We start from the raw sequence: 22944 nt of genomic DNA on the forward strand, positions 1-22944 counted from the left end.
GAATGTGGCAACCCTCTTTCTATTTGTAGCGACCTCGGCAGTGTCGTCTTCTCCGAGGGGTGATATCCACGTGGCAGGCAGCTGGCGGCTCTCTTCTAAGGACACCAAACGCTAAGAGCGAGGGTGGGGCCGAGGACATTTTCTACCGAACATGCACAACGGTGGGGGGCCCGGACGCCCCTACCACTACAGGGTCCACAGTGTCCACAGTGTCCACAGTGTCCGTCCGGACTCGTGAGAGCTGATGCATATCTGCCGTTGCCTGTGTATTTTATTAGATCAATTATTGAAAGAAGCCAAACATCACTAGCTTCCATCAAACTGGAAGGGTTAGGTAGAGTGCATAGATTTGTATTATTGCTTTCATGGTGTACGCCTTGCATATCAGTGGTTAAAACTTGAGTCACGGCGTAAAACGGATCCGATTCGGATGGGTACAGGATTTGAATCTTTTCATATTAATTTTGAGTATTTTCCTTAAAGAAATTATTTTTGGATATGTATCTTAAGAATAAAATCCGGTTGCATGAGATCAAACCTTTTTTTTTTTGCATTTTTATTCGGATTTGGATTGATAGTTGTAACGGAATCGACATTTGGATTAGGATTGAATTCAAGCTAGCAGTGACACTTTTTTATGGAATCCATCGTTTTTCTGTTTACCAGATCAGGTACTGCCATATGAAACTCCCATCCAAATTCTACCCTACTACATTGGATCTAGATTTACACTGAACTTCAAACTTAAAGTTCAGGTATAGATTTGAACTCTATGATCAGATACAGCTTGTTCCCCTAGCAGTGACACTTTTTTTTTTGGGATTTATAACCCGAACAAACCACACCCACCATGAAGACCTGGTCGAGAGGAAAGAAAAATTTATTGAATTAGAAGAAATAAAACATGTGTTTTTATTTAAATGCATCACTTAAATCTTTTTAATAAAAAAAAGGTTCATCATATATGTGTGTTTTATAATAAAAGCATAAGCTGGGAAAAATAATCTTTTAACATGAGAAGTGCATTTTGACATATATGAATGAAGTTCCATTTGATATTGAGTAAAGTGAGGCATTCATTCTCTAAAGGAAAATTTTTAAATAACCACCACACCAAAAGTTTCAGACTTTGCAAATGCCCACCCAAGTTTTTACTTAGGTTAATCAAACCTAACTCATGTTGTGAAGTTAAAAGGTTCATATATGGATGATATATGTGTGTTTTATAATAAAATCATAACCTTGGAAAAATAATCTTTTAACATGAGAAGTGAATTTTGGCATATATTGATAAAGTTCCATTTCATAGAGAAAAATGAGGCTTATCTAAAGAAAAATTTTCAAATAACAACCACACCAAAACGTTTATCTTTAAGTATGTAGAGCTGTTAACTGAATTTATTGCTTACAATGATACTTGAATCATTGACCTCTTTAACAAAAACCATGACTTTAACAGCTACACCATGAAGCTTGATGTTGATTATTTTTTGAAAAACAATTCTAATTCTATATTTAGATGGTAATAAGCCAATCAACCCAACAATTACTTGATCCACTATAACACAATAGAGTCTGTTTGGTTCCTCGATAGTCGATCCGATAAATATCTATATAAAACTAAATGCATTTTCATTTATAGTTGACCCAAAAGCCGGTGTGGTTATATATAGTTAACAAAAGTTTTACTAATTCAAGAATCAAGATCAATTTAACTATTTTTATGATAGTAACTATGTGAGTTTTAACGTTTTCATTTAGATATGACAACTTAATGGGCTTGATTTTGAGCTTATATAGATTTGAGAAAAGTGGTAGCTGCCTAACACTTTTTGAGCTTTTCACCAGTAAACAGGTTTCAGGTTATTTTTTTTGCAAATCTAACATTGCAGATGGATTTGGCATGGTTGATTTGCTAGAAAATGATACTTGAATCATGTTTTTTGATAAAAAAAATGAATTTTTAAGCATTGATTATTTTTTAAAAATTATAGACCGTTGAATTTTAAGCCATATATGTCATAATTGGAAGATTCAAGAGTCTATTTCTATAAAACGAAGCATGTAAACAACATCTGTATAATTAGATTTTAGTGGGTCAACTAATTGATTTGCTTATCACAATCTAAATATATAATTGATTTTTGAAAAATAATCAACAACAAATTTCATTATGTAGTGGTTAGAGCCTTGTTTTTTGTTATAGAGGTTTAATGGTCAAGTATCATTGTAGGCAATAGAGTTTTTGCTAAATACATTCAGTTGATAGCTAATTTTATTTTCCTAGTTAAAGGGTAAAATGGTAATTTTATAGTACGAGTTAGGTTAACCTAAGAGCAACCCAATGTTAGTTTATGATTGATGTCATTTGATTAATAAAAACTTTGGTGGGCATTTGCAAAGTTTGAAATATTTGATGTGCTAATAAATTAACCCCAAGCTTTTGTGTGGTATTTGAAAATTTCTTTTCTCTAAAAGTGCTTGTCTTAGGAGCAGTTAGTGCATGTCACCTTGTGTTGGGACATTGCAAGTTTGAATCTCAATGGTACATGGTTGTATAACCGGCAGGGGCAGGGCTCTTCCTAAGCCCAGCTTTCTCTGTCCAAAAAAAAAAAAGTGGGCTTCCCCTTAAAGTTGTGATTAGTGTAAAAGAAGTGTGGTTTCATGCTATTCGAAGTGAGTTTCCCGGCAAACCGTTTAAAGAGTTTTCAAGGCTTTTTGAGCTTTGTTTTTTTTTTTTTTTCTTATGACGAGGAACCCTTGCCGAAACGAGAGAAAAACCCGAGTGGGAACCACGACCACCCCCACAAGCTTTTAATCACGTGCACAGAATAGATACATGAACACAACCGAGTCAATATGAGAGGAAGATGACACGCTTGTTCTGTAGTGGGTTGATGAACAATGGATTGGGAGTCATATGGAAAAAGGTAATAACCCAGATCACTTGATCTGCTCTCCACATGGGAGTGTCGGTGACCCTAGGAGGATACAACCAAACACACACTGACATGACCAAACGTACTATTCGGTGACCTAGTTAGGGCGGGGGTAAACGAACCGAGCTGCCTGTGACTAGTCTCGGTTCAGCTCGTCACGAATTCGTTAGTGATCGGTTCATATAGTTTGTGAGCTGAGCCACGACTGGTTTAGCTTAAACAAGTCGAGCCCAAAGACACAAGGTATTTGGTTAGGCTTGGCTCTACTTGATATATATATTTTTATGGAATATGTATTTTGTGTAAAATATAAAAGGAAGAATGCTAAAATATATATAAAATAAAGATGAATGAAAAACATATACATAAAATATGGACTATTAAGTATAATTTATAAAAAAATATATACTTTCAAGTATAATATATAAAAATATATATACTATATATAAATAACATGAAATGTTTTTACACAAGCCAGCTCATCTCATTCAAGGACGAGCCGAGCTCGAGCTCGAGCTCAGCTCTACTAAACAAGAACATGAGCCAAGCCACAAGGTCAATCTACTAGTAAACAAATTGAGCCCGAACATGCCCTGTTCTGTTCGTTCAGCTTGTGTACTGGCCCTATGGGTGACCCTAGGAGGACACAACCAAACACACTTTGACATGAGTCATGACCAACCAAGGTAAACTTTGGGTGGGGTCACCGACCCCAAGCTCATATGAAGCTCACCAGTTAAAGGCACCCGCACATTCAGTGAGAATCGAACCTGGGATGAAGGGGTCTGCACCTTTTCTCTAAGCCCATTGCCACTAGGACGATCCAAGAACATTGACTTTTAGCAATTATACTTACAAATAATAAAAACCCGAGTTAAGGTCTCTTTTTGTCCCAATTTTTTGACCAACCCTTCTTACTTCTTTTGATATTTATTGAAGATATTTGAAGGTGATTGTGTGAAGCGCTTTGGTTATAGTCTCTATAACAAATATCGCGAGAATTATAAAAATCTCACGAGAAATTGCCTGGAAGTTTAAAACAGCAATTTCTCACGAGATTTTCAAACCGTGACAAATACCACGATATTTACATCTTTAGTAAATATTTATCACAAAAAAGTTTAGTTTTAAATGTATTTTATTTATATTTTCTTATAAAAAATATTTTTAAATATTTTTAAATTTATTTTTTATTGCCAAGATTTTGCTGAAAAAAAAATGTGAGATTTATGAAAATTTTCAAAATCTCCCAAGTTTTTGACTCCCAAGATTTTGCTTTTTTTAACTTTTGTCACTATGGTTATAGTTAAAGCAAACGATAGACGAAACCTTGTGAGTTCGGACAAACTTGGTAGGAAGTTGTGATTGAAACCCATTGCACCATGATATGATTCTAATACAGCAATTTTACATTTAAATAGAGTGAATCTGACGGTTGCTCCAAGTTAATTTTATTTTTTAGTTTCATTTGCCCACATTTATTTAACTATTTTCCCGTAAGATTTTCTAAGTTATTGACACTATCCAAAATGTACAAGGCATGTGTAGGGATGGCAGTGGGGCGGGGCGGGGGACAAGGTCTCCACCCCCGCCCGGCCTCAAGATTTTATCCTCCACCCCCGCCTCCATCCCCGGCGGGGAATGGATTTTATCCTCCATCCTCGCCTTCATCCCCGTTTCATGTCCTCCATCCCCGGTTCAAACGGGGATAAGGCGGGGCGGGGCAGGGATATTGCGGGGAAAAGTGGTCGGGGTGGGAAAAAGTACACATCCATCCCCGCCTCTACCCCCGGACGAGGATGGATTTTAACCTTCATCCCCGCCTCCATCCCCGTTTCATACCCTTCATCCCCGGTCCAAACGAGGCGAGGCGGGGCGGGGCCCCGCTTTCCCCCGGTCCACTGCCATCCCTAGGCATGTGCATGCACCCATTTACTTAGATAAATGTGGAAACCTGGACAATTGTTTAATATCTCAGTTTGTTTTTATCTGTCAAGGTAAAAAGATTCATCAAGAGGTAGAGAAAAGAAAGGCACAAGCTGACAAAAAAACATCTCATCTCACTGTACATGGTAAGAGGCGTGGTTACGTGATTGGCTTGAGTACTTAAAAAGTATTTGGGCCACACAAAACACAGCAAATTGTTAGCACGGGTAGCATTTCTCAAAATGCTCAATATTATGACAAAATTTGTAGCATATGCAAAATCTTTTATTCTTGATTTTTTTTAGGACAATGTATAGGGATGCTTTAGAAAGTTTACACCCTTCAATAAGATCTTTGCAAATATAATAATACCTTCGCAAACACAATACAACCTTCACGAAGATACCTTGTGAACCTCTCTTAAATAAATACTCTTCAAGTAGCTCTGCAAATGTATGTTGATGTTGCAAGTGACCTGTTGTGAATGTTCCTAGTGTTCGCACTCTTATTCGACTTGCACAAATACAGTACGATCTTCACAAATATGAGACGACCTTCGCGAAGAAAACCTTTGAATCTTCTTTAAATAAATACTCCTCAAATACGTTTGCAAATGTCTACTCGCATTTGCAAATACATGTTGCTAATGTCGTCACTCATTTGTGAACATTCTCGTTATGTTCACAAGATGATTTTTGAATATCCTTTGTATATGCTGATCTTCTAACTTTATTTGCGAACATGACAGAGCCACATTGGGGCCAAGGTGGGCACTCACTCACCCTGATCTGAAAATCCCTCAATAGAGGTATTCAGGTCTGGGTTGACAGTGCTCACCTTGACCCAAAATACATGTTTAAGACCAGGTAAGGTTGTGCACCACTCCATTCGGTGCCCACCTTGACCGGACCAAACCCTTTTACTCTCCCTCTCCATAATTGCATCGGGGTCAGCTGCCCATTGTTCATCAGCTCTACGATGCATGCCTCTACGTGACTCGGTCTTCTTTGTCATCATCTTCTTCTTGTTTCTATTTTTTTAATTATTTCATGAATCATGAATGAATTCAAGTTTTTTTTTTAATTATTCTATTAATCACTTGATAGTATTTGGATTTTAGGGGTTTTATTTTTTTTAACTAAGATAATGTGTGATATTTGTTGGTGTTTATGTTTTTAATGTAGTTATCTTTTTAATAGCATGAATGTTTAATTAGAGTTTAGGTTTTTTTGTGTTTTTTAGAAAAGGGTTTTGATTTATTTTTTTTAATGGCAAGAATGTTTAGTTATGATTTTAGGTTTTTGTGTTTTTTACTAAATAGCATTAGACATGGCATGGATATTTAATTAGGTATTTATGTATTTTTTTAATCAACATTCAACATGATTCTATGAATGCATGTTTGATTTTAGTTAGAATTTTAGTGGTTTGTTTTTTTTAATTAACATATCTACAAATGAAATTTGTTAGGATTTAAGGTATTGATTTTTTTTCCTGTGAATTTGGGTCCACCGTAGTTTAAATTCCTAGCTCTACCACTTCTTGCGGACTTTTCAAACATTCACACATTGGACATGAGATTCACAAATTCTCTCATGACTTTAATGCAAATTTTCTTGTTTTTGTGAATCTATGTACGAGCATTAAATGTGATGCTTCATTTTTTTAAAAGCGATGATTTACATTTGGGGGCTATTTTCAAATAAACTAGGGTTGTTATGGTCTTCAACCCATTTTTCTCCAACTGTCTTTCCTTCGGTAAAAATTTTTGTTGACTATTTTATGGCTAAATTCTTCGACGCCATTGCTTGCTCTTCGTCTTGTGACGACACTTCATCGATTTTTTAGCATCCGAGACATCATCAACAATGAGATATTCTGATAAGCACAACTTTAACGGTTGAATCAATTATTATTTAAATTTTTTGGCATGAATCAATTATTTTTTGAAACATTAGCACGAATCAGTTATTTTATTAAAGAATTGCATGGTTCTTAAGTTATCTTTGCATGCTTAATAACCTATTTATTTTTTTGTTTGTTTAATTCATTTTCATGCAAGTCTTTGTTTCTCATTTTGTTTCTTTAATTTTCATGTGGTTGTTTATTTGATGTAGCCATGAGCTTTACACTATATAAAATATATATTTAGTGCATCCACTCTACTTAGGCATTGTTGTATTTTTTTTATTTTTCTGATGTATATGCTTGCGTATGGTGTTGGCTCTTACATTTTGATTTCTTAGATCTAATACTTAAGTGGTGATTGGGATGAAAGCTGCTATAAATACCAATGTTAGGATCTTTGTTTATTTTGGGTTTTGAATTCGAGTAGGTTGAATCATGCCCATATGAAATTTTAGTAAGGAATATTGAGTGGAGTTGGCCTTGGCGAACCTAGGTGCTTTTTTATTTTTGTTAATTCAGACATCCACTGAATTAATATATTTTTTTGGTGTTTTAAGTACTATAATTTTTTAATATCTTAATTTGCTACTACCCAAACATTAGAAAAATATAAATTTTGTTATTGTAATAAATCTTGCAATATGATTTTTTAAGTAATCAATTAAGTACATATGGTCAAAGACACCTTAGTGTATCTTCAACAAACTGATTATTGTAAGAAATCTTGTAGCCTTTTTTTGATGTTTCATTAAGATAATTAAACTTGACTTTGTGCAAGACATTGATGTATAACATGAGCTAAATATTGATATTTACAATATGTGATAATCTTTGTATATGTATAAAATATCAAAATCTCTTGAAAGATCTTTTTCTTTCTTTCTTTCTTTTTGTTTGTTGCTAAATTAAAGAAATGGAGATCTCTTAATATCTTGTGGTTTTTATTCAAAACAATGTATTCAGTTTCTTATTGCCTTGAAATAATGGAAAATGTTTCAGGGTGTCAAAGACTCATTACACCTAGTTTTCTTAATATAAATTTTTTTGATAACATAAAAAATATTTGGATGTCTGTTAGAATGGTTATTAGTTTGTATTTTCTCATGTCATAACCAGCTGCCCTATTGAAAACCATCTGCCAACAAGAAGATGAGAAGTTAAAATCATCATGATGCATTTGTTAGTTTCATTACTATGCAAACAACAAAAAAATCACTATTTCAAGAATGTGATTAGCTTGGGATATGTGCTTGGTCCTTTTCTTGGTTACATTTTCCTGTAGAACTCAATGAGCCAAGCATTGAAAGCACAGCAATAGAGTTTTATTCCGGTGAATCCAATTGCCTTTGCCAAGGCATTGAGTTCCATGGTTATCCTCTCCTTACAATCAGAATTTTGTGCCATCATTAGGAGGTCAAGCTGAAATATATAGAAACTTGCTCGACTCTCTATGGCATGTTTATTGTTCCTATTTGTTTTTCCAGTGTCTTGTTTTTGTAAAAATAACTTTGTTATTAGATTTTTTTTTAATGCATAACTTTGTTGTTGTTTTGGATATTATTCGATTCTCAATTGTGCCCAAATACATCTTTTCTTCAATAAAGATTTAAATAGCTATGTACTTGAATAGCTGAACAATTCAACTTCGCTCATACTTTTTTTAAAGGCTTTGTGAATTAGTGACCATTAAAGGATATTTATGTTTCATTGAAACATGCTATGGTTGCTCTGCAAAATTAGAGAGTCTGTCATAGAGGCAACAACACATAGTAAGCAAACAAAGGAACAAAGACATTATACACTGGTTGATCCGTCCTACTTTGAAGTACAAACAAAGCTTCACATGTGGATAGAAAGGGAACCTCATCCGTAACCCAAAGTACAGGTGTCTGACATATACCAGAAGAAATGCAACATCATTAAGTAAAAGCTCAGAAAAAAACTTATACAGAAAAACTTTATGGCCCAAATCTTGTCTCTCATCCTAGAAACATTAAAGGAGGGAGATTCATGTGTACAGTTAGTGGTAACGAAGTTGAAAGAGCCATTGATTGAGTCTGAGGTTGTTGCTAACCTCAATGCTCATCTAGATGAAGCAAGAGAGGTAGCCACCTGCAATGACGATGGTGAGATGGAGAGGGAGAGTGTGGACACCATGAGGGTGGGAAGGAAGGAGGAGGATGTATCTTAGCAAGGAGAGGATGACAAATCTGAGGTGGAGAAGATTAATGGTCCTCAACCAAAGGAGAAGGAGAGTGAGGGTCCTTTTGCAAAGAAGGTTCCTTAGCAAAAAGATGAGACTGGGGTGGAGAATGCATGAGAGGATCTTTAGAAGGAGAAAGTGCAAGCAAATGCAGAGAGATCAGAGAATGATCCTCAGGAGTCTGAGGAGGTGAAAAATCAACCCTTGGAGAAGCAAGTGCATACTTCAAGGAAGATGATGCAACAACTAATTTCTTCATTTGTTATTATGTGCAATATGTTTGTAAGATGTCTGCAATCAACTAGTTTGAATATAAACGTACATATAGTAACCTAAAAAGAGTATGTGTGTGAATAGGCCTAAGAAGTTTATATTAAGAACTAAGTTCAAAGTTTGCTACTTAGTTTTCTAGATTGTTCGAATTTTGTTTACACTAAGTGTAGGTTTAAACCGAAAGGTATCTTCATTTATGCATATGACTTTTACGAACAACTTCACACTTTTCTTTTATCATATATTTTGACCCACGTGGGGGATTATTGTTATTTGGTTCAAAATATACCTCTTTAAAACCATGGTTCTTGACAAAAATAACCATTTCTTTTGTCTAGCTTTTTTAGAAAGTGTTTTGAAGGAAAAATTCACTTTATGAAAAAATGTTTAGTCCCATATTGATCTAAAACTCCATGCATTTATAATGAAGAGAGTTGCCTTAGAGAGCAAGGCCCTCAAGGGGCGTTAGATCTTTGGACTATCAAAATAACTTTAATTATTAATTACTAATTTGGATTTGGTTTTGGTTTTAGATTTGGTTCGGTTTGGTTTGGTCCTAATCTCAGCCTTGGATTTGGATTTGGTTCAGTTTGGTTTGGCCTAGTCTGGTCTTTGACCTATCCTCTTACCACTCTATTTATGTCTTGTGAAATTCTTTTGTGATTTGCAAAATTCTTTTGTTACTTGTGAAATTCCTTTGTGCATTGTGACCTTTAGGTTAGCCTCAATGTGTCTGCACATTGGGAGAGCCTGTTCATGTGGCACTCATGTTTGGGTGGTGGCCGCTCATGATGGGCCAGTTACATTGACTTGATTTGATCCTGTCATCTACTTTTTATGGTCCAAAAGAGGTCAGTTTTAAGAGGTGAAAGAAGAAAGTGTGAAAGGGGATTTCTGTGTTTTCTTGTTTTCCTTGTGGGTTTTTCTTCTCATTATCCCCTCCCTCATTGCGAAGTTGTTTAGGTTAGCCATGTCATGCAGGCTAACCTACCCAGTGCAAGGGGTGGTTAGTGTAGCACGAGAAGGTGTAGGCTTGGTTATATCCCAAGGGCAAATTTGTGCATAACCCTATTGCACTCGCATTTATTTCTGGTAGGGAAACTATCATTTCTAAGAAAGCACCATGTTGCATGCCTCCAAGAATCGTTCTCACCGATTAGATCAGAAAGGGTTTCAAATCTCCTTCATCGATTGCCATCTGAATAGTGCAGAATAATGCAGAAATTTTCAACAAGTTTCACATGTCGAACTGAATAGGATGATGTGTATGGCTTGGTCCAAAGAACAACCTGATCATAACCATATTTTGAGTAAGTTATAGCTGTTAGAACCTCGATCGGTCAAATTATATACATGTAAAAACTTTAAACATGTCCACTCTAAATAAATGCTAGTGGAGGTCTGACCTGGCCCTAGCCGATCTGTTGAGACCTAGTATTCTTTTAGATCTTTAACTTGCTTGCAGCCACACTGGGTCCTTTTCATAGTGCCATCTTGTAGCCCTCACCAATTTGATAGCGAGCTAGTTTATCATATAATAATCCAGATGATCATCTTGGCAACAACATATAATAATCCAGATGATCATCTTGGCAACAACATATTATGTAGGTTTTACAAACAGTGATGATGCACACACTGACAGGGGTATACACATGCTTCAAAACACACACACACACCAAGAGTAAGGGCGGCATGAATTTAAATACTAAATGTATTTTAAAATTACATGTTTTAAGTTTCAAGTTTCAATTGTCAAAGCCCCAAGGGGGTTTGTCATAGTGGGGTGGGGCCTTGGCTGACAGACGAGCAATCAAGGTTTGATTTTCATGGGCATCGTCTCTCTGCGCAAGCCAACAGGTAGCATAGTCCTCGGGGGCAGGGGTCCTAGGCTCAAAGTTTTATGTTGCCGGTAAGACGACCGTAGGTATGACGTGACCAAATCTTCTTGTCGGGTGCAGTTTTTTCGGGTTGTAAATAAAAAAAAGTTTCAACTTTCAAATTGCATTAAATTGTGATAGAAAAAGTGAGACCTTTCACATCCAAATTGAGTAAATATAAGATTGAAAAGAAGAGATACCTTTCATGTTTAAATGATTTTCCTCATTGGAGTATGAATCAGGTTGAGGTTCCCTCTGTTGCGACCCATAGTGAATGCCTTTGCCAAGAGGCGTAGCCAACATCGGGTTATGTCACAACAGACTTATAAGTATGCAGAAGTTTATTGTCATCATGAGCATTGCCAAGAGGCGTAGCCAACATCGGGTTCGTGTGACTCCTGATCACGCACACTAAAGTCGTGCGTCATATCTCCTGCCACGCTATTTGTGTGGCGCCTTTGATCGCGCAGTCTACTGTCGCGCGATACAGCACTTGCACTGCCTCCTATGACACTCGCTCACACGCACTACTGCAGCGCATCTCAGCTTGTTCGTAGCTACCTGCTACGCGCACTCAATGCATGCCTTACTCCCTACGATGCGCATGTCGCTACACAGCATCGTGCCACACGCCGCCGCACCATGCTAGTACCATGCTCTTATGCCGCACAGCCTCATGCGACATCAGCCACACCGTGCCTGCAATGCGCCAATAGACACACTTCATTCCGTGTGTGCAATGACAGTGTTAAATGCAAGACATAATATATCGGTTAATATTTAGTGTTATGGAAGGCATCAAATTATATAAAACTATTGAGCTGAAAATTATAAGTTCAGGCTTTATCAACTCAATCTGACCACATAGATGTATTCAGAAAGGGTTGTTTGCTAAGGATCGAACCTTGGATTGTGTTATTTCGATCCAAAAATTATGATTTTTGAGTCATAAAATTTTAGTGCATTGTGGATAGTTAATTTTTTAAGCCTTTAAAAACCCTGCTTATGTTATTCAAAACCCATTTCCTGACCACATACATAAGATTTAATTTACAAAAATAAATTCTAAAACTTATGATTTTTAGTTAAGTAGTTCTATATAATTTGTTGCCTTCAATAACACCAAATATTAACCCATATAGGATAAATAAAGGACATGCATGCTTGTTTGCTACAAACTTGTATGACTTCATAAATGGATTCAACATATTCATAAAAGTCGAAATCAGTTTTTGAATAGAAAAAATATGATTTTATGACCCAAGAAAGTATCACACGATGTAGGCTGTTGATTTTTGAAGTCTTATAAAAATTTGACTACATGTTATAAACGGATGATATAAGAGCCAATTCTCACTAAGAAAAATATGAAAAATCACATAAATAAGGTTAGTTCCATGAAAGAGAACTAAAATCAATGAAACAATAAAAAAAAAAGAGGCATTTGTAGCCACAAACGACTATAGCAAATGTGTATATGCCATAATGACCTTGCTTAATTGGTCTAATCAAGCTTATTAATAAAGCATAGGCCCTTGCTGGAGTTCAACTCGGTTAGACAAGTCCGAGCCAAGCTTAGGTTAGCTCAGCTTGTTGTGCACTTGTCAACGGGTCAGTAGCTGGCAGAAATGGGTGGGTCCACACCCACATCCAACTAAAGAGGTGTTGGTATTGGATCCGGACCCTTCTCTGACATGATGTACTATATGTAAAACCATACCCAAGTCCAATAAGGATTAGATAAACCAGGCCAGGTGCATAACCAGTAAAAAAATATTTTTCATAAATTTTTTGCATTGAAAATTACGGATCTTAACCAGTAAAATAAACTGAATTAATGGTGAGAGTGGATTCATGTTCTTGTCCATCACACAATCCGATTGCCTGGTAGACTCTCTCTCTCTCTCTCTCTTTCATTTTTCTTTTCTCTTTCTTCTTTTTTCCTTCGTTTTGAGGCTCCTTGTCTTGTCTTGGGCCTGGTGGGTTATCTGGTAGGTTCAATGTTGGTTGAACCTGTTTCGTAATGTTGATGGTTATAGTTCGTCTCTCTCTCTCTCTCTCTCTAATAAGAGAGGCTGAAGCTGCATGTGCACATGCACCAATTGTCCAGAGACGGATGACGCTGCAATCTGCGTCGACGTTGACGGCAACGACGCACATTCGTTCATTGGGGAACAAGGCATTACATGTGCAATAAGCACAAGCGTCCTACCACTCAACTTGGACGCTTCCTGGCAACTTCGCAATGACCAAGTAAAACAAAGCCTGTCTTTTAAAACACTTCATTTTTTCTCTGTCGAGGGTAGAAAGCAAGAAAAAATATTCCAGAAAAAGACAATTTTTCTTTTTGATATGATAACTTCTTTAAATGAAAAATTTTCACTTGTTTGTTTAGCATGAGAAAAACGAAATAAAAAATGTGAGAGAGACCCCTCTGCATGAGAATTTTAAAAAAACTTTTGTTTCCAAACTTTTTTTTTCTCATTTGTAATAGTTAAAAAAGTTGTTATTTTTTTCTTTCCTACTGTCATTTTTCTTACCATTTTCTCGTTTCCAGCCCTTAAAGTTAGTCAGTAACTTAATGGGCCTACTGAGTTTTTGAAGTACTACTGTCCCTTACGAGACAATTACTTGAGGGGTCAATCTAAAAGCTATTGGTTTTTTCAATGGACCCTCAAAATAGAGGGACAACGGCCAGCCATACTCCTCTTGCTCCCTCACAAAGTCAGGTGCTATTTGTGGTCCGTGAATGGTTTGCTGATACCACTAACCCAAGGTAGAACGTTATCACCCTCTTGTCCACCATATTTAGGAAATCCTGAATAATGGAGGTTGGTTAGGAAGTAATGAATTTTTTTACAAGCAAATGACAGAGTTAAATGTCTGTTTAGCAAGATCCTCTCGAAGAAACGATGTATATAGTTTTGTTTTTATTGACTTGTATAATTAGACCCGTGTAGTTATACACTGCCGGTCCCAAGCCCGGATAAAGGAGGAGGGTTGCGGTAGGCCTGTGACAGCCAGCATAAAAACTTTGTCATATCCTATGAAAATGAACCAATATGAGAATTTCGTTGGGGCGTTCCCTACTGAGCGACGCGCTGTACTCTCTAGGCCCGGAGGCAATGATAAATGTGCAAGGGTTGCTAGGTCGTCGCCCAGAAGCGACGCGTCACACCGGCGCCCGGGTGTGGTGTCAAATAGGCAAGGGTTCCCTCACTTTGTTGGACGGGTGGGGGTAAAGAAGTTAGTCCAAGACCATAAAATTAGGTTAGCCACTTGGAACATAGGGTCTTTAACTGGTAAGTTGGTAGAGTTAGTAGATGTTATGTGTAGGAGAAAGATTGATATTTTATGTCTTCAAGAGACCAAATGGGTAGGTGAGAAAGCTAAAGTGATAGAACCTTGGGGATATAAGATTTGGTATACAGGAATAAATAGGAATAGGAATGGAGTAGGGATTGTTATGAGTCGTCAGTTTATAAATAATGTAGTTGAGGTCCGTAGGAAGGGTGATAGAATTTTACTTATTAAATTAGTATTAGGTACGGATATTATTAATATTATTAGTGTTTATGCACCTCAAGTAGGTTTAGATGATTCCATTAAGCATCAATTTTGGGAAGATTTAGATGGAGTAGTACAAGAGACATCTTATGGAGAAAAGCTTTTCATCGGCGGTGACCTTAATGGACATGTAGGCATTAGTAGGGATGGATTTGAGAATATCCATGGAGGCTATGGTATAGGAGAAAGAAATGAAAGTGGAGAAAGGATTTTAGATTTTTGTTTGTCCTATGATATGATCTTAGCAAACACTTGGTTTAGGAAGAGGGAGTCTCACCTAGTAACATTTAAAAGTGGGGTTAATACGAGTCAAATAGATTTTTTCCTACTTAGAAAGAGAGATAGGGGTTGTTGCATCGATTGTAAGGTTATACCAGGAGAAAGTGTAGCTACACAACATAGAGTCTTAATTTTAGATCTTAGAATTAGACAATGCCGCAAAAGGGATAGACATAGGATAGATCCTAGAATTAAGTGGTGGGCACTGAAAGGAGCTAAACAAGGAATGTTTGTAGAGCAGGTAGTTAAGGAAGTTGATTGGTGTCTCGAGGAGGATTCAGAATCAATGTGGAATAAGATAGCGGGTGGTATGAGAAAAGTAGCTAAGGAGGTATTGGGTGAGTCTAAAGGCGGTGCACCACTAGGTAAGGATACATCATGGTGGAACGAGGATGTCAAATTAGCTATTAAGGTTAAAAGAGAGTGTTATAGAAATCTAAGTAAGAGTCGTGATAATGAGAATTTGGAGAAGTATATGATAGCAAAGAAGGAAGCTAAAAAAGTTGTTCGAAACGCGAGGGCTAAGGTATATAAGGAGGTTTATGACAAGTTGGATACCAAAGAAGGCGAGAAGGATATTTATAGGCTTGCAAAGATGAGAGATAGGAAATCGAAGGATTTGGGTATGGTTAGATGTATCAAAGATGAAACGCAAAGGGTTTTAGTCAAAGATGAGGAGATTAAGGAAAGATGGAAAGATTATTTTGATAAGCTATTTAATGATAGTCATGCTCAAGATCTTGGAGACTTCTCCATTCCTTTTCATGAGATAAATCGTGACTTCATGCGCAAGATTCAAAAGAAAGAAATTGCAGAGGCTTTGAAGAAAATGAAATCAAGAAGGGCAGTTGGCCCAGATGGTATACCTATCGAGGCTTGGAAATGCTTGGGAGAGAAAGGTTTAGAATGGTTGACAAATCTTTTTAACTTGATTTGGCGAACAAATAAGATGCCTAATGAGTGGAGGAAGAGTACTTTGGTGCCTTTATATAAGAATAAGGGTGATATACAAGATTGCACAAACTATCGTGGTATAAAACTCATGAGTCATACTATGAAACTTTGGGAGAGGGTGATTGAGTCTAGGTTGAGGAAGGTTGTCATGATATCGGAGAATCAATTTGGTTTTATGCCTGGAAGATCAACTATGGAAGCTATACATCTTCTTAGACAACTTATTGAAAGATATAGAGAGAGGAACAAAGATTTGCATATGGTTTTTATTGATTTAGAGAAGGCATACGATAGAGTACCTAGGGACGTTCTCTGGTGGACAATGATGAAGAAAGGTGTTTCTCTCAAGTACATTAGTATAATTAAAGATATGTATGAAGGAGTAGTAACCAATGTCCGCACTTGTGGAGGGGTGACAACCAATTTTCCGATAACGGTTGGGTTACATCAAGGATCTGCTTTAAGCCCTTTCCTATTTGCGATAGTGATGGATGAGCTTACGAGATCAATCCAAGAAAATGTACCGTGGTGTATGTTGTTTGCTGATGATATTGTTTTGATTGATGAGTCTAGAACTGGGGTTAATGCTAAGTTAGAATTATGGAGACAGACATTGGAAGCTAGAGGTTTTAAGTTGAGTAAGAGTAAGACTGAATATATGGAATGTCGGTTTAGTAAGCAACGAAGTAGTGATGGGAGTGTAGTGAAGCTTGGTGAGCAAGATATACCGGTGAATGATTATTTCAAATATTTGGGATCCATCATTCAAAAGTATGGAGAAATTGATGGAGATGTAAATCATAGGATAAAGGTTGGGAGGATGAAATGGAAAAGTGCTACTGGAGTGCTGTGCGATCGTAGAATGCCATTGCGGTTGAAGGGAAAGTTTTATAGGACGACTATTAGACCCGCTTTACTATATGGTACGGAATGTTGGGCTGCCAAGAGACATCATATTCAAAAAATGAGTGTAGCTGAGATGCGGATGCTTAGATGGATGTGTGGAAATACAATAAAAGATAAGATTCGGAACGAAGAGATACGTAAGAAGGTAGGTGTTGCACCAATTGAAAATAAGATGCGAGAGAATCGTTTACGGTGGTTTGGACATATTCGGCGAAGGCCTAATGATGCTCCAGTTAGAAGGTTGGAGAAATGGGAAAATATATTAGTTAAAAGAGGTCGGGGTAGGCCTAGGAAGACTTGGATGGAGATGATAGGAAAGGATATGAATGCTTTGAACCTCACCGAGGACATGGCGTTGGATAGAAATGATTGGAGGAAAAGGATTCATGTGGAAGACCCAAAATGAATTTCTTTTTTGGTTCATATCGCTGACCCCAATTGTTTTGGGATGAAGGCGTAGTTGTTGTTGTTGTTTGTTGTTGTATAATTAGACCCGTTGGATAAGTGTTTATGCTATTACGCAGGAATTCGTGTAAAAGAGGCCAAAGTAATTGGGTTTCTTGGAGCCGAGGCAAAACCAAGTTCACAGGAAAAGCTAAAACTGGCATTAGTCAAGGTTATTTGCAGGGCTTTGATTAAGCACAGCTCAAACCATCAAGTGGGGGTGGAGCCTAGGTTCGATTCTCATGAGCATCTCCTTTCTGTGCAAGCCAATGACTAGAATAGGCCCCGAGGGCGGAGGTCCTTGCTTCCGAATTTTACACAACCGGCATGACAACCGTAAGAGCCAGAGCGACCAAGTGTGGTTTATTCGATTTATAAATTTAATGTATGAAAAGTTTTAGACCGACAAGTAGGGATGGCAGTGGACCGGGGGAAAGCGAGGCCCCGCCCCGTTTGGACTGGGGATGAAGGGTATGAAAAACCGGGATGGAGGCGGGGACGAAGGTTAAAATTGAATCCCCATCGGGGGTGGAGGCGGGGATGGACGTGCACTTTTCCCCGCCCCGTCCCCGATCCCCGCCCCAACCCCTTTTCCCTGCAATATCCCCGCCCCGCCCTGCCTCATCCCCGTTTGAACCGGGGATGGAGGACATGAAACAGTGATGAAGGCGGGGATGGAGGATAAAATCCATTCCCCGCCGAGGATGGAGGTGGGGGGTGGAGGATAAAATCTTGAGGCGGGGTGGGGGTGGAGACCTTGTCCCCCGCCCCGACCCACTGCCATCCCTACCGACAAGAAGGAAAATAAAATGCTAGAGGGTGTGGCAAGGAGCATAGATAAGGCATCGGCAGATAGGGATGACAGTGGACCGGGGGAAAACGGAGCCCCGCCCCACCTCGCCCCGTTTGAACAGGGGATGAAGGGCATGAAATGGGGATGGAGGTTAAAATCCATCCCAGCGCAGGGATGGAGACCGGATGGACCTACATTTTTTCCGGCTCGATCCCCATCTTGCCCTGCCCGCCCCAATCCCCAAAATCCTTCTAAGGGATGACAATAGACCGAGGGATGACAATATCCAGATTCAAAAGTCTCTCTTGTTTATGATTGTCGATTGCTGATTCAAATTAGGACCTAGTGAGATGCCTATAGATCAATCGGGAGCCGCTTGGTACGATCTATGCTTTGAGATCAAATTAAAACTGTCTTGCATACTTTTGGATGTACCATACTGAATAGAACATGGCCAAAGAGATTTGCGATGGTCCAATCGCAAAGTTTGTCACATAGAGCGATAGATGGATTTGCGGAAATGGTTTTGAGAGCCCGTTTGCGAATTTCCATAAGATGGAATAGGAAAACTTTTGATTTACAAAAGCACATCACTCGCGGAATCCAAGTTCCTAAGAAAATGAAAAAAAAAACACGGTGAGTCATTTACTCATCGGCTAGTTAAGAGAATTCAGATGGGAATGGGCGACGCTGACGCACCTAAAAAACAAAGTTTTGATCCATTGGAATCAGGACATCAACTACACGAACCAAACAAACACTCAACAACAGGCTTTTTACAACACAGACACGACTCCTTTTCCGTTTAATCGGAATCAACAAAGGATCAAACACTTTCAAAACAAGAGAAAAAAAAAAGGACTAGCGTAATTCCCCAAGTATCATACCAATCCAAGCGACATAGAACGTAAATGAAAGCAATCGAAACCCTAGCGACACAGACACCCTATCAAAACTGGTTGCCCCAAAGGATAATATCAGGGGCTTTTTCTCTCTCTTTTTCATTTTTTTTTTTCCTCTCGTTCCACCCTCACGCCGTATGCCTTCCTTTCTCGACCGCTCCAGCAGCTTTTCACCGCCTTCAGCGTGACAGAACCAAGGGGTCCAAAGAAGGAGAAGCCAAACGGGCAGAGGAGAGCGAAAACCCAGAGCTATCTGTGAGCTGTGATGAGGGTCTCGATGAACCTCATGCCGTCGAACCTCGGCGCGAACTTATCTGCTCCCAGACTCCTCTTCGAGGCAGACGGAGAGGCGTTTCCAGTTGCTGCCGCCTGAAATCGGGGGGAAATGTCAGAAACACGCTGGAATACTCAACCGCAACCAAGGCGATCTACGAAAAATCCACATCTTGCCGCCAAAAGCCAGCTCAATCCAGAGGATTTTGGCAATCAGAGATCAGAAATTTTGAACAAAAAACAGGCTGAAATAGGTCAATAGGCTACGAGAAAGAAAGAAAAAAAAATTGAATGATCAAAATTTCCAGAAAAAAAGCAAACAAAAAAAAAAAGCCAATCGGGCGAAATAGGTGAAAAGACAGAGGAAAACAAACCGAAAAAAAAAATCGCAATAAAAAGACCATCAAAGAGGGGACAACAACAGAAATCGGACGAAATAGGTCAATAAAGAGGGGACAACAACAGAAATCGCAAAGAGAACGAAAATCTCTCTCAATCGGAACCCAAAAGGGCGAACTCACAACGAAAGCCCGGAGCTCCGACCTCTCACCGGTCAACCAAGAACAAGACGGGTTCTTACCTCATCCGACGGCTTGAGAACGCGAATCTGACGGTCATCAGACGACGTGAACGCCGCGGACGACGCAGCGACAGCAGAGGCAAAGAAGATGCCGGACCTCTTCATTGCTCGCAGAACGGGGTTCGCCGGAGGACGGGGGAATAAAAAGGGGAAGATACGTAACCCCAAAAGAGACGTCACTCCGACGGCTCCGCCCGTCCTCGCTGACCGCTCCCCCAAACGTTTTCCCTCTCCGACAGCTCCTACCCAGTAACCACCCACCCCTTTCCCCACTTTATAAGCACTACCCCTCTCCAGATTTCAATCAACGAAATTTGAATCCCCTATTGGATTCCGCATCTCCTAAGCCCAAGTACTCTTCGTCTTTTCCTTCTTGCCACGTAGGCCGAACTACCGCCGCGTCACGGGCAGCCGGTTGTTGTGGGCCCCACAGAGCATATGTTTATGTCTCATGCCAAGCGCGGCCTGGAGTTTCCACGTGGCAGCACACATTGCTTGGGCGTCTGCGTTTGGTGACCAAAGCTTTCTTTAACACTCCTCTGCTGTGGGGCTCTCATAAAAGTCATTTTCAAACGTGGATTGGTTTGAGACCGACGATGCGGTGGTGGAAAGGTACGGTGCATGGACACCACACAAAAAGCCAACAATTTTTATTTTATTTTTTCTCTCCAAGACACCTTTTTTTTCTAATTTTTTTGATTTTCCATTAACATTCTATTTTTAGCTAGACTTATATTATTTCTTTCATTTTCTTTCTTGGTCTCCGCTCCACACCACCAGTTTTGGTTGCAAGGATGGCCGTGGTTCGAGTCGGGGGGGGGGGGGGGGGGGGGGGGGGTGGACAAGGCTTTCATCCCAATCCCATCTCAAAATAGTGACCTTCATTCTCATTTATACAAGACTTTAAACTTGCAGCCCCCATCCCGTCTTTGATTTACCGTTTTCATCTTCATCCCGGCCTTCAATCTCTTCAATCTCGTCCTTGTTTTATTTTTGCATCTCACCAAATTTATTGTTTATGTCTTCAAACGTTATATTTGATAAAAGAAGAAGAAGCATAGGCTGAGCCATCGAAAGAATCGAGTTGGGATGCGCAGCGGTATGAGAAACCTTGAGAGAAGGTTGAAAGGGTCGACCGCAACGACCAAAAGAAGAAGCTGAAAGAGTCATTTTAGGCTTTAGGATTAAAAATTTAGTATGAAGAATATATATATATATATATAATTTTATTAAATATCTAAATATATTTTAATTATTTTACTAACAAAGATCAAGAATGGGATGAGGCTTCATGTCCTTCATCTTCATCCCCCACATAGGTTTTTATCCCCCACATAGGTTTTTATTTTTCACCTTCATCCCTGTTTCATGTCCTTCATCACCGCCACCGCCACCACCACCACCACCACCCAAACGGGGTGAGTTCAAATGGATCCTCACTTTCCCCTGTCCATGTGGATGGTCCAAGACTCGAGAGAATGGTACCTTTAACCAATGATCACTAAAAGTGACAACTGCGTGCAACAAAAGATGTGCGATGAAACGAGAAGCGAGTGTTTCTAGTCTTAATCTAAGAACAAGAAAAATGAAACCCTAAAAAGAGTGAAGTGACATAAAAAAAAAAGATAAAATATGGATATTGAAAACCTATCAATAAAAATGCTAATATAAATGAAATGCATAGTTTTTTAACATTATCAATAAATTTTGATTGCAAAACAATCGCCCCCTGGGTGCATGCTTGGGGTTGTTTATGGGTCTGTTTGATATCAGGCCCCTATGTCTAGATAAAAGGGATAAACTGGGATATTGTACTGTAAAAGCCATCCAATGTTATATATGGTCTGTTTGATATGAGGCTCTTTCTCCTTTGTATTTACGCTAAAGAATGGATTTGGCAGTTGCCACTTCTTCAAATGCATAAAACTTGCATGATTCTCTATAGTGAGAGGTTGCAGGTTTATAACCTCAGTGGTACCCAAAATAATAACCGGTGGGCGTCTGCCTAACCTCAGCTTGCCTTTCAAAATAACAACAATTGGTAAGGGTCTGAGACATTGTGGCATAACTTTGGCTTCAATGTATTAGCATATACTTGCATTCGACTCTCTAAGAAGCTGAAAAACAAACAATGCCAAATCTAACATGGGATAATTCAAAATGGAGGGAACTAATTACCCAGAGGATTGTTTTCGAGTCCTTTAATATGTCTCCTAACTAGATGAAATTGGGCTTATTTGGGGTTGGGTGCTGCACAAGTTAGCAAGTATCCACATGAAATCGACACTCAGCTAATTCATCCAAATTCTGCTTAGTTTTTTAATTGTAGTCCAGATTTCTGTTCAAAATGGCATGGCTACCATTGAGTTGAAGTGCCCACAAGGGGTCACCTCATCATGATATAGGGGTGACTTGTGACATCACAAGTTTGAAACTCATGGATGACATCCTTTGCTGAAAAGTTGAAGTTGGTGTACTCCTCGGTGGCAGGAGGGACCTCAAGGGTTTGAACAAAGGGCTAGCCAATGTGCTGTCTGAGGGTTTTTTCCTTGAGCTCTGTTTGGAAACTGATGTTGGAGGGATTGGTAAGGAGTTTCTTTGAGAGCATTAACAGAGAGAGAGAGAGAGAGATGGAAGCCTGTTTGTTTTTTGTTTTTCCACTCGAGACTTGAGAGAATAAACGCGTACATATATGCAATTAACCACATTTAGCATCAAAGTAGAAAGAAAAACGCAGCCGATAACAGTACAATAAGAACAAGATGGCTAACTGTTGCAGCTACAACCGAAGCTCCTGAAGAATAAAAGAAGTAATACGGGTAAGGGTAAATATTAGATTGAAGAGGGGGAGGTGGCGATGTCGATGGTGTGATAGGGTAACTATGACTTGGAGGAGGAGGAGGAGGAGGAGGAGGAGGCGGTGGTGGTGGTGGTGATTTTGTGTAAGGGTAGTTGGGTGATGGAGGGGGCAGTGATGGGAAAGATGGTGGTGGGGAGGAGCATGTGACAGGGCAGGTGTTGCACTCGCTTACGCACAATTGCCCGTAGGAAGAAGGATCAACTTCAACAGTAGGAGTCTCCCCCTCTGCCCTTGTCAGGTCTAGGCATGCTGCCACC

At 39.0% G+C, this 22944-nt stretch overlaps 1 long non-coding RNA gene across 1 annotated transcript; it reads right to left on the minus strand.

Annotated features, from left to right (window-relative positions):
- Positions 1-19069: 19069 nt before the first annotated feature.
- On the minus strand, positions 19070-20073 carry LOC149829584 (uncharacterized). The gene is made up of 2 exons (XR_016433578.1): positions 19828-20073; positions 19070-19343 (listed from the first exon to the last, which is right to left on the minus strand). It is a non-coding gene; the product is annotated as an uncharacterized LOC149829584 (long non-coding RNA).
- Positions 20074-22944: the final 2871 nt, after the last annotated feature.

This window comes from Nuphar pumila, chromosome 8 (genome assembly GCF_984573655.1).
Source record: "Nuphar pumila chromosome 8, dmNupPumi1.hap1.1, whole genome shotgun sequence".
Classification (NCBI taxonomy): domain Eukaryota; kingdom Viridiplantae; phylum Streptophyta; class Magnoliopsida; order Nymphaeales; family Nymphaeaceae; genus Nuphar; species Nuphar pumila.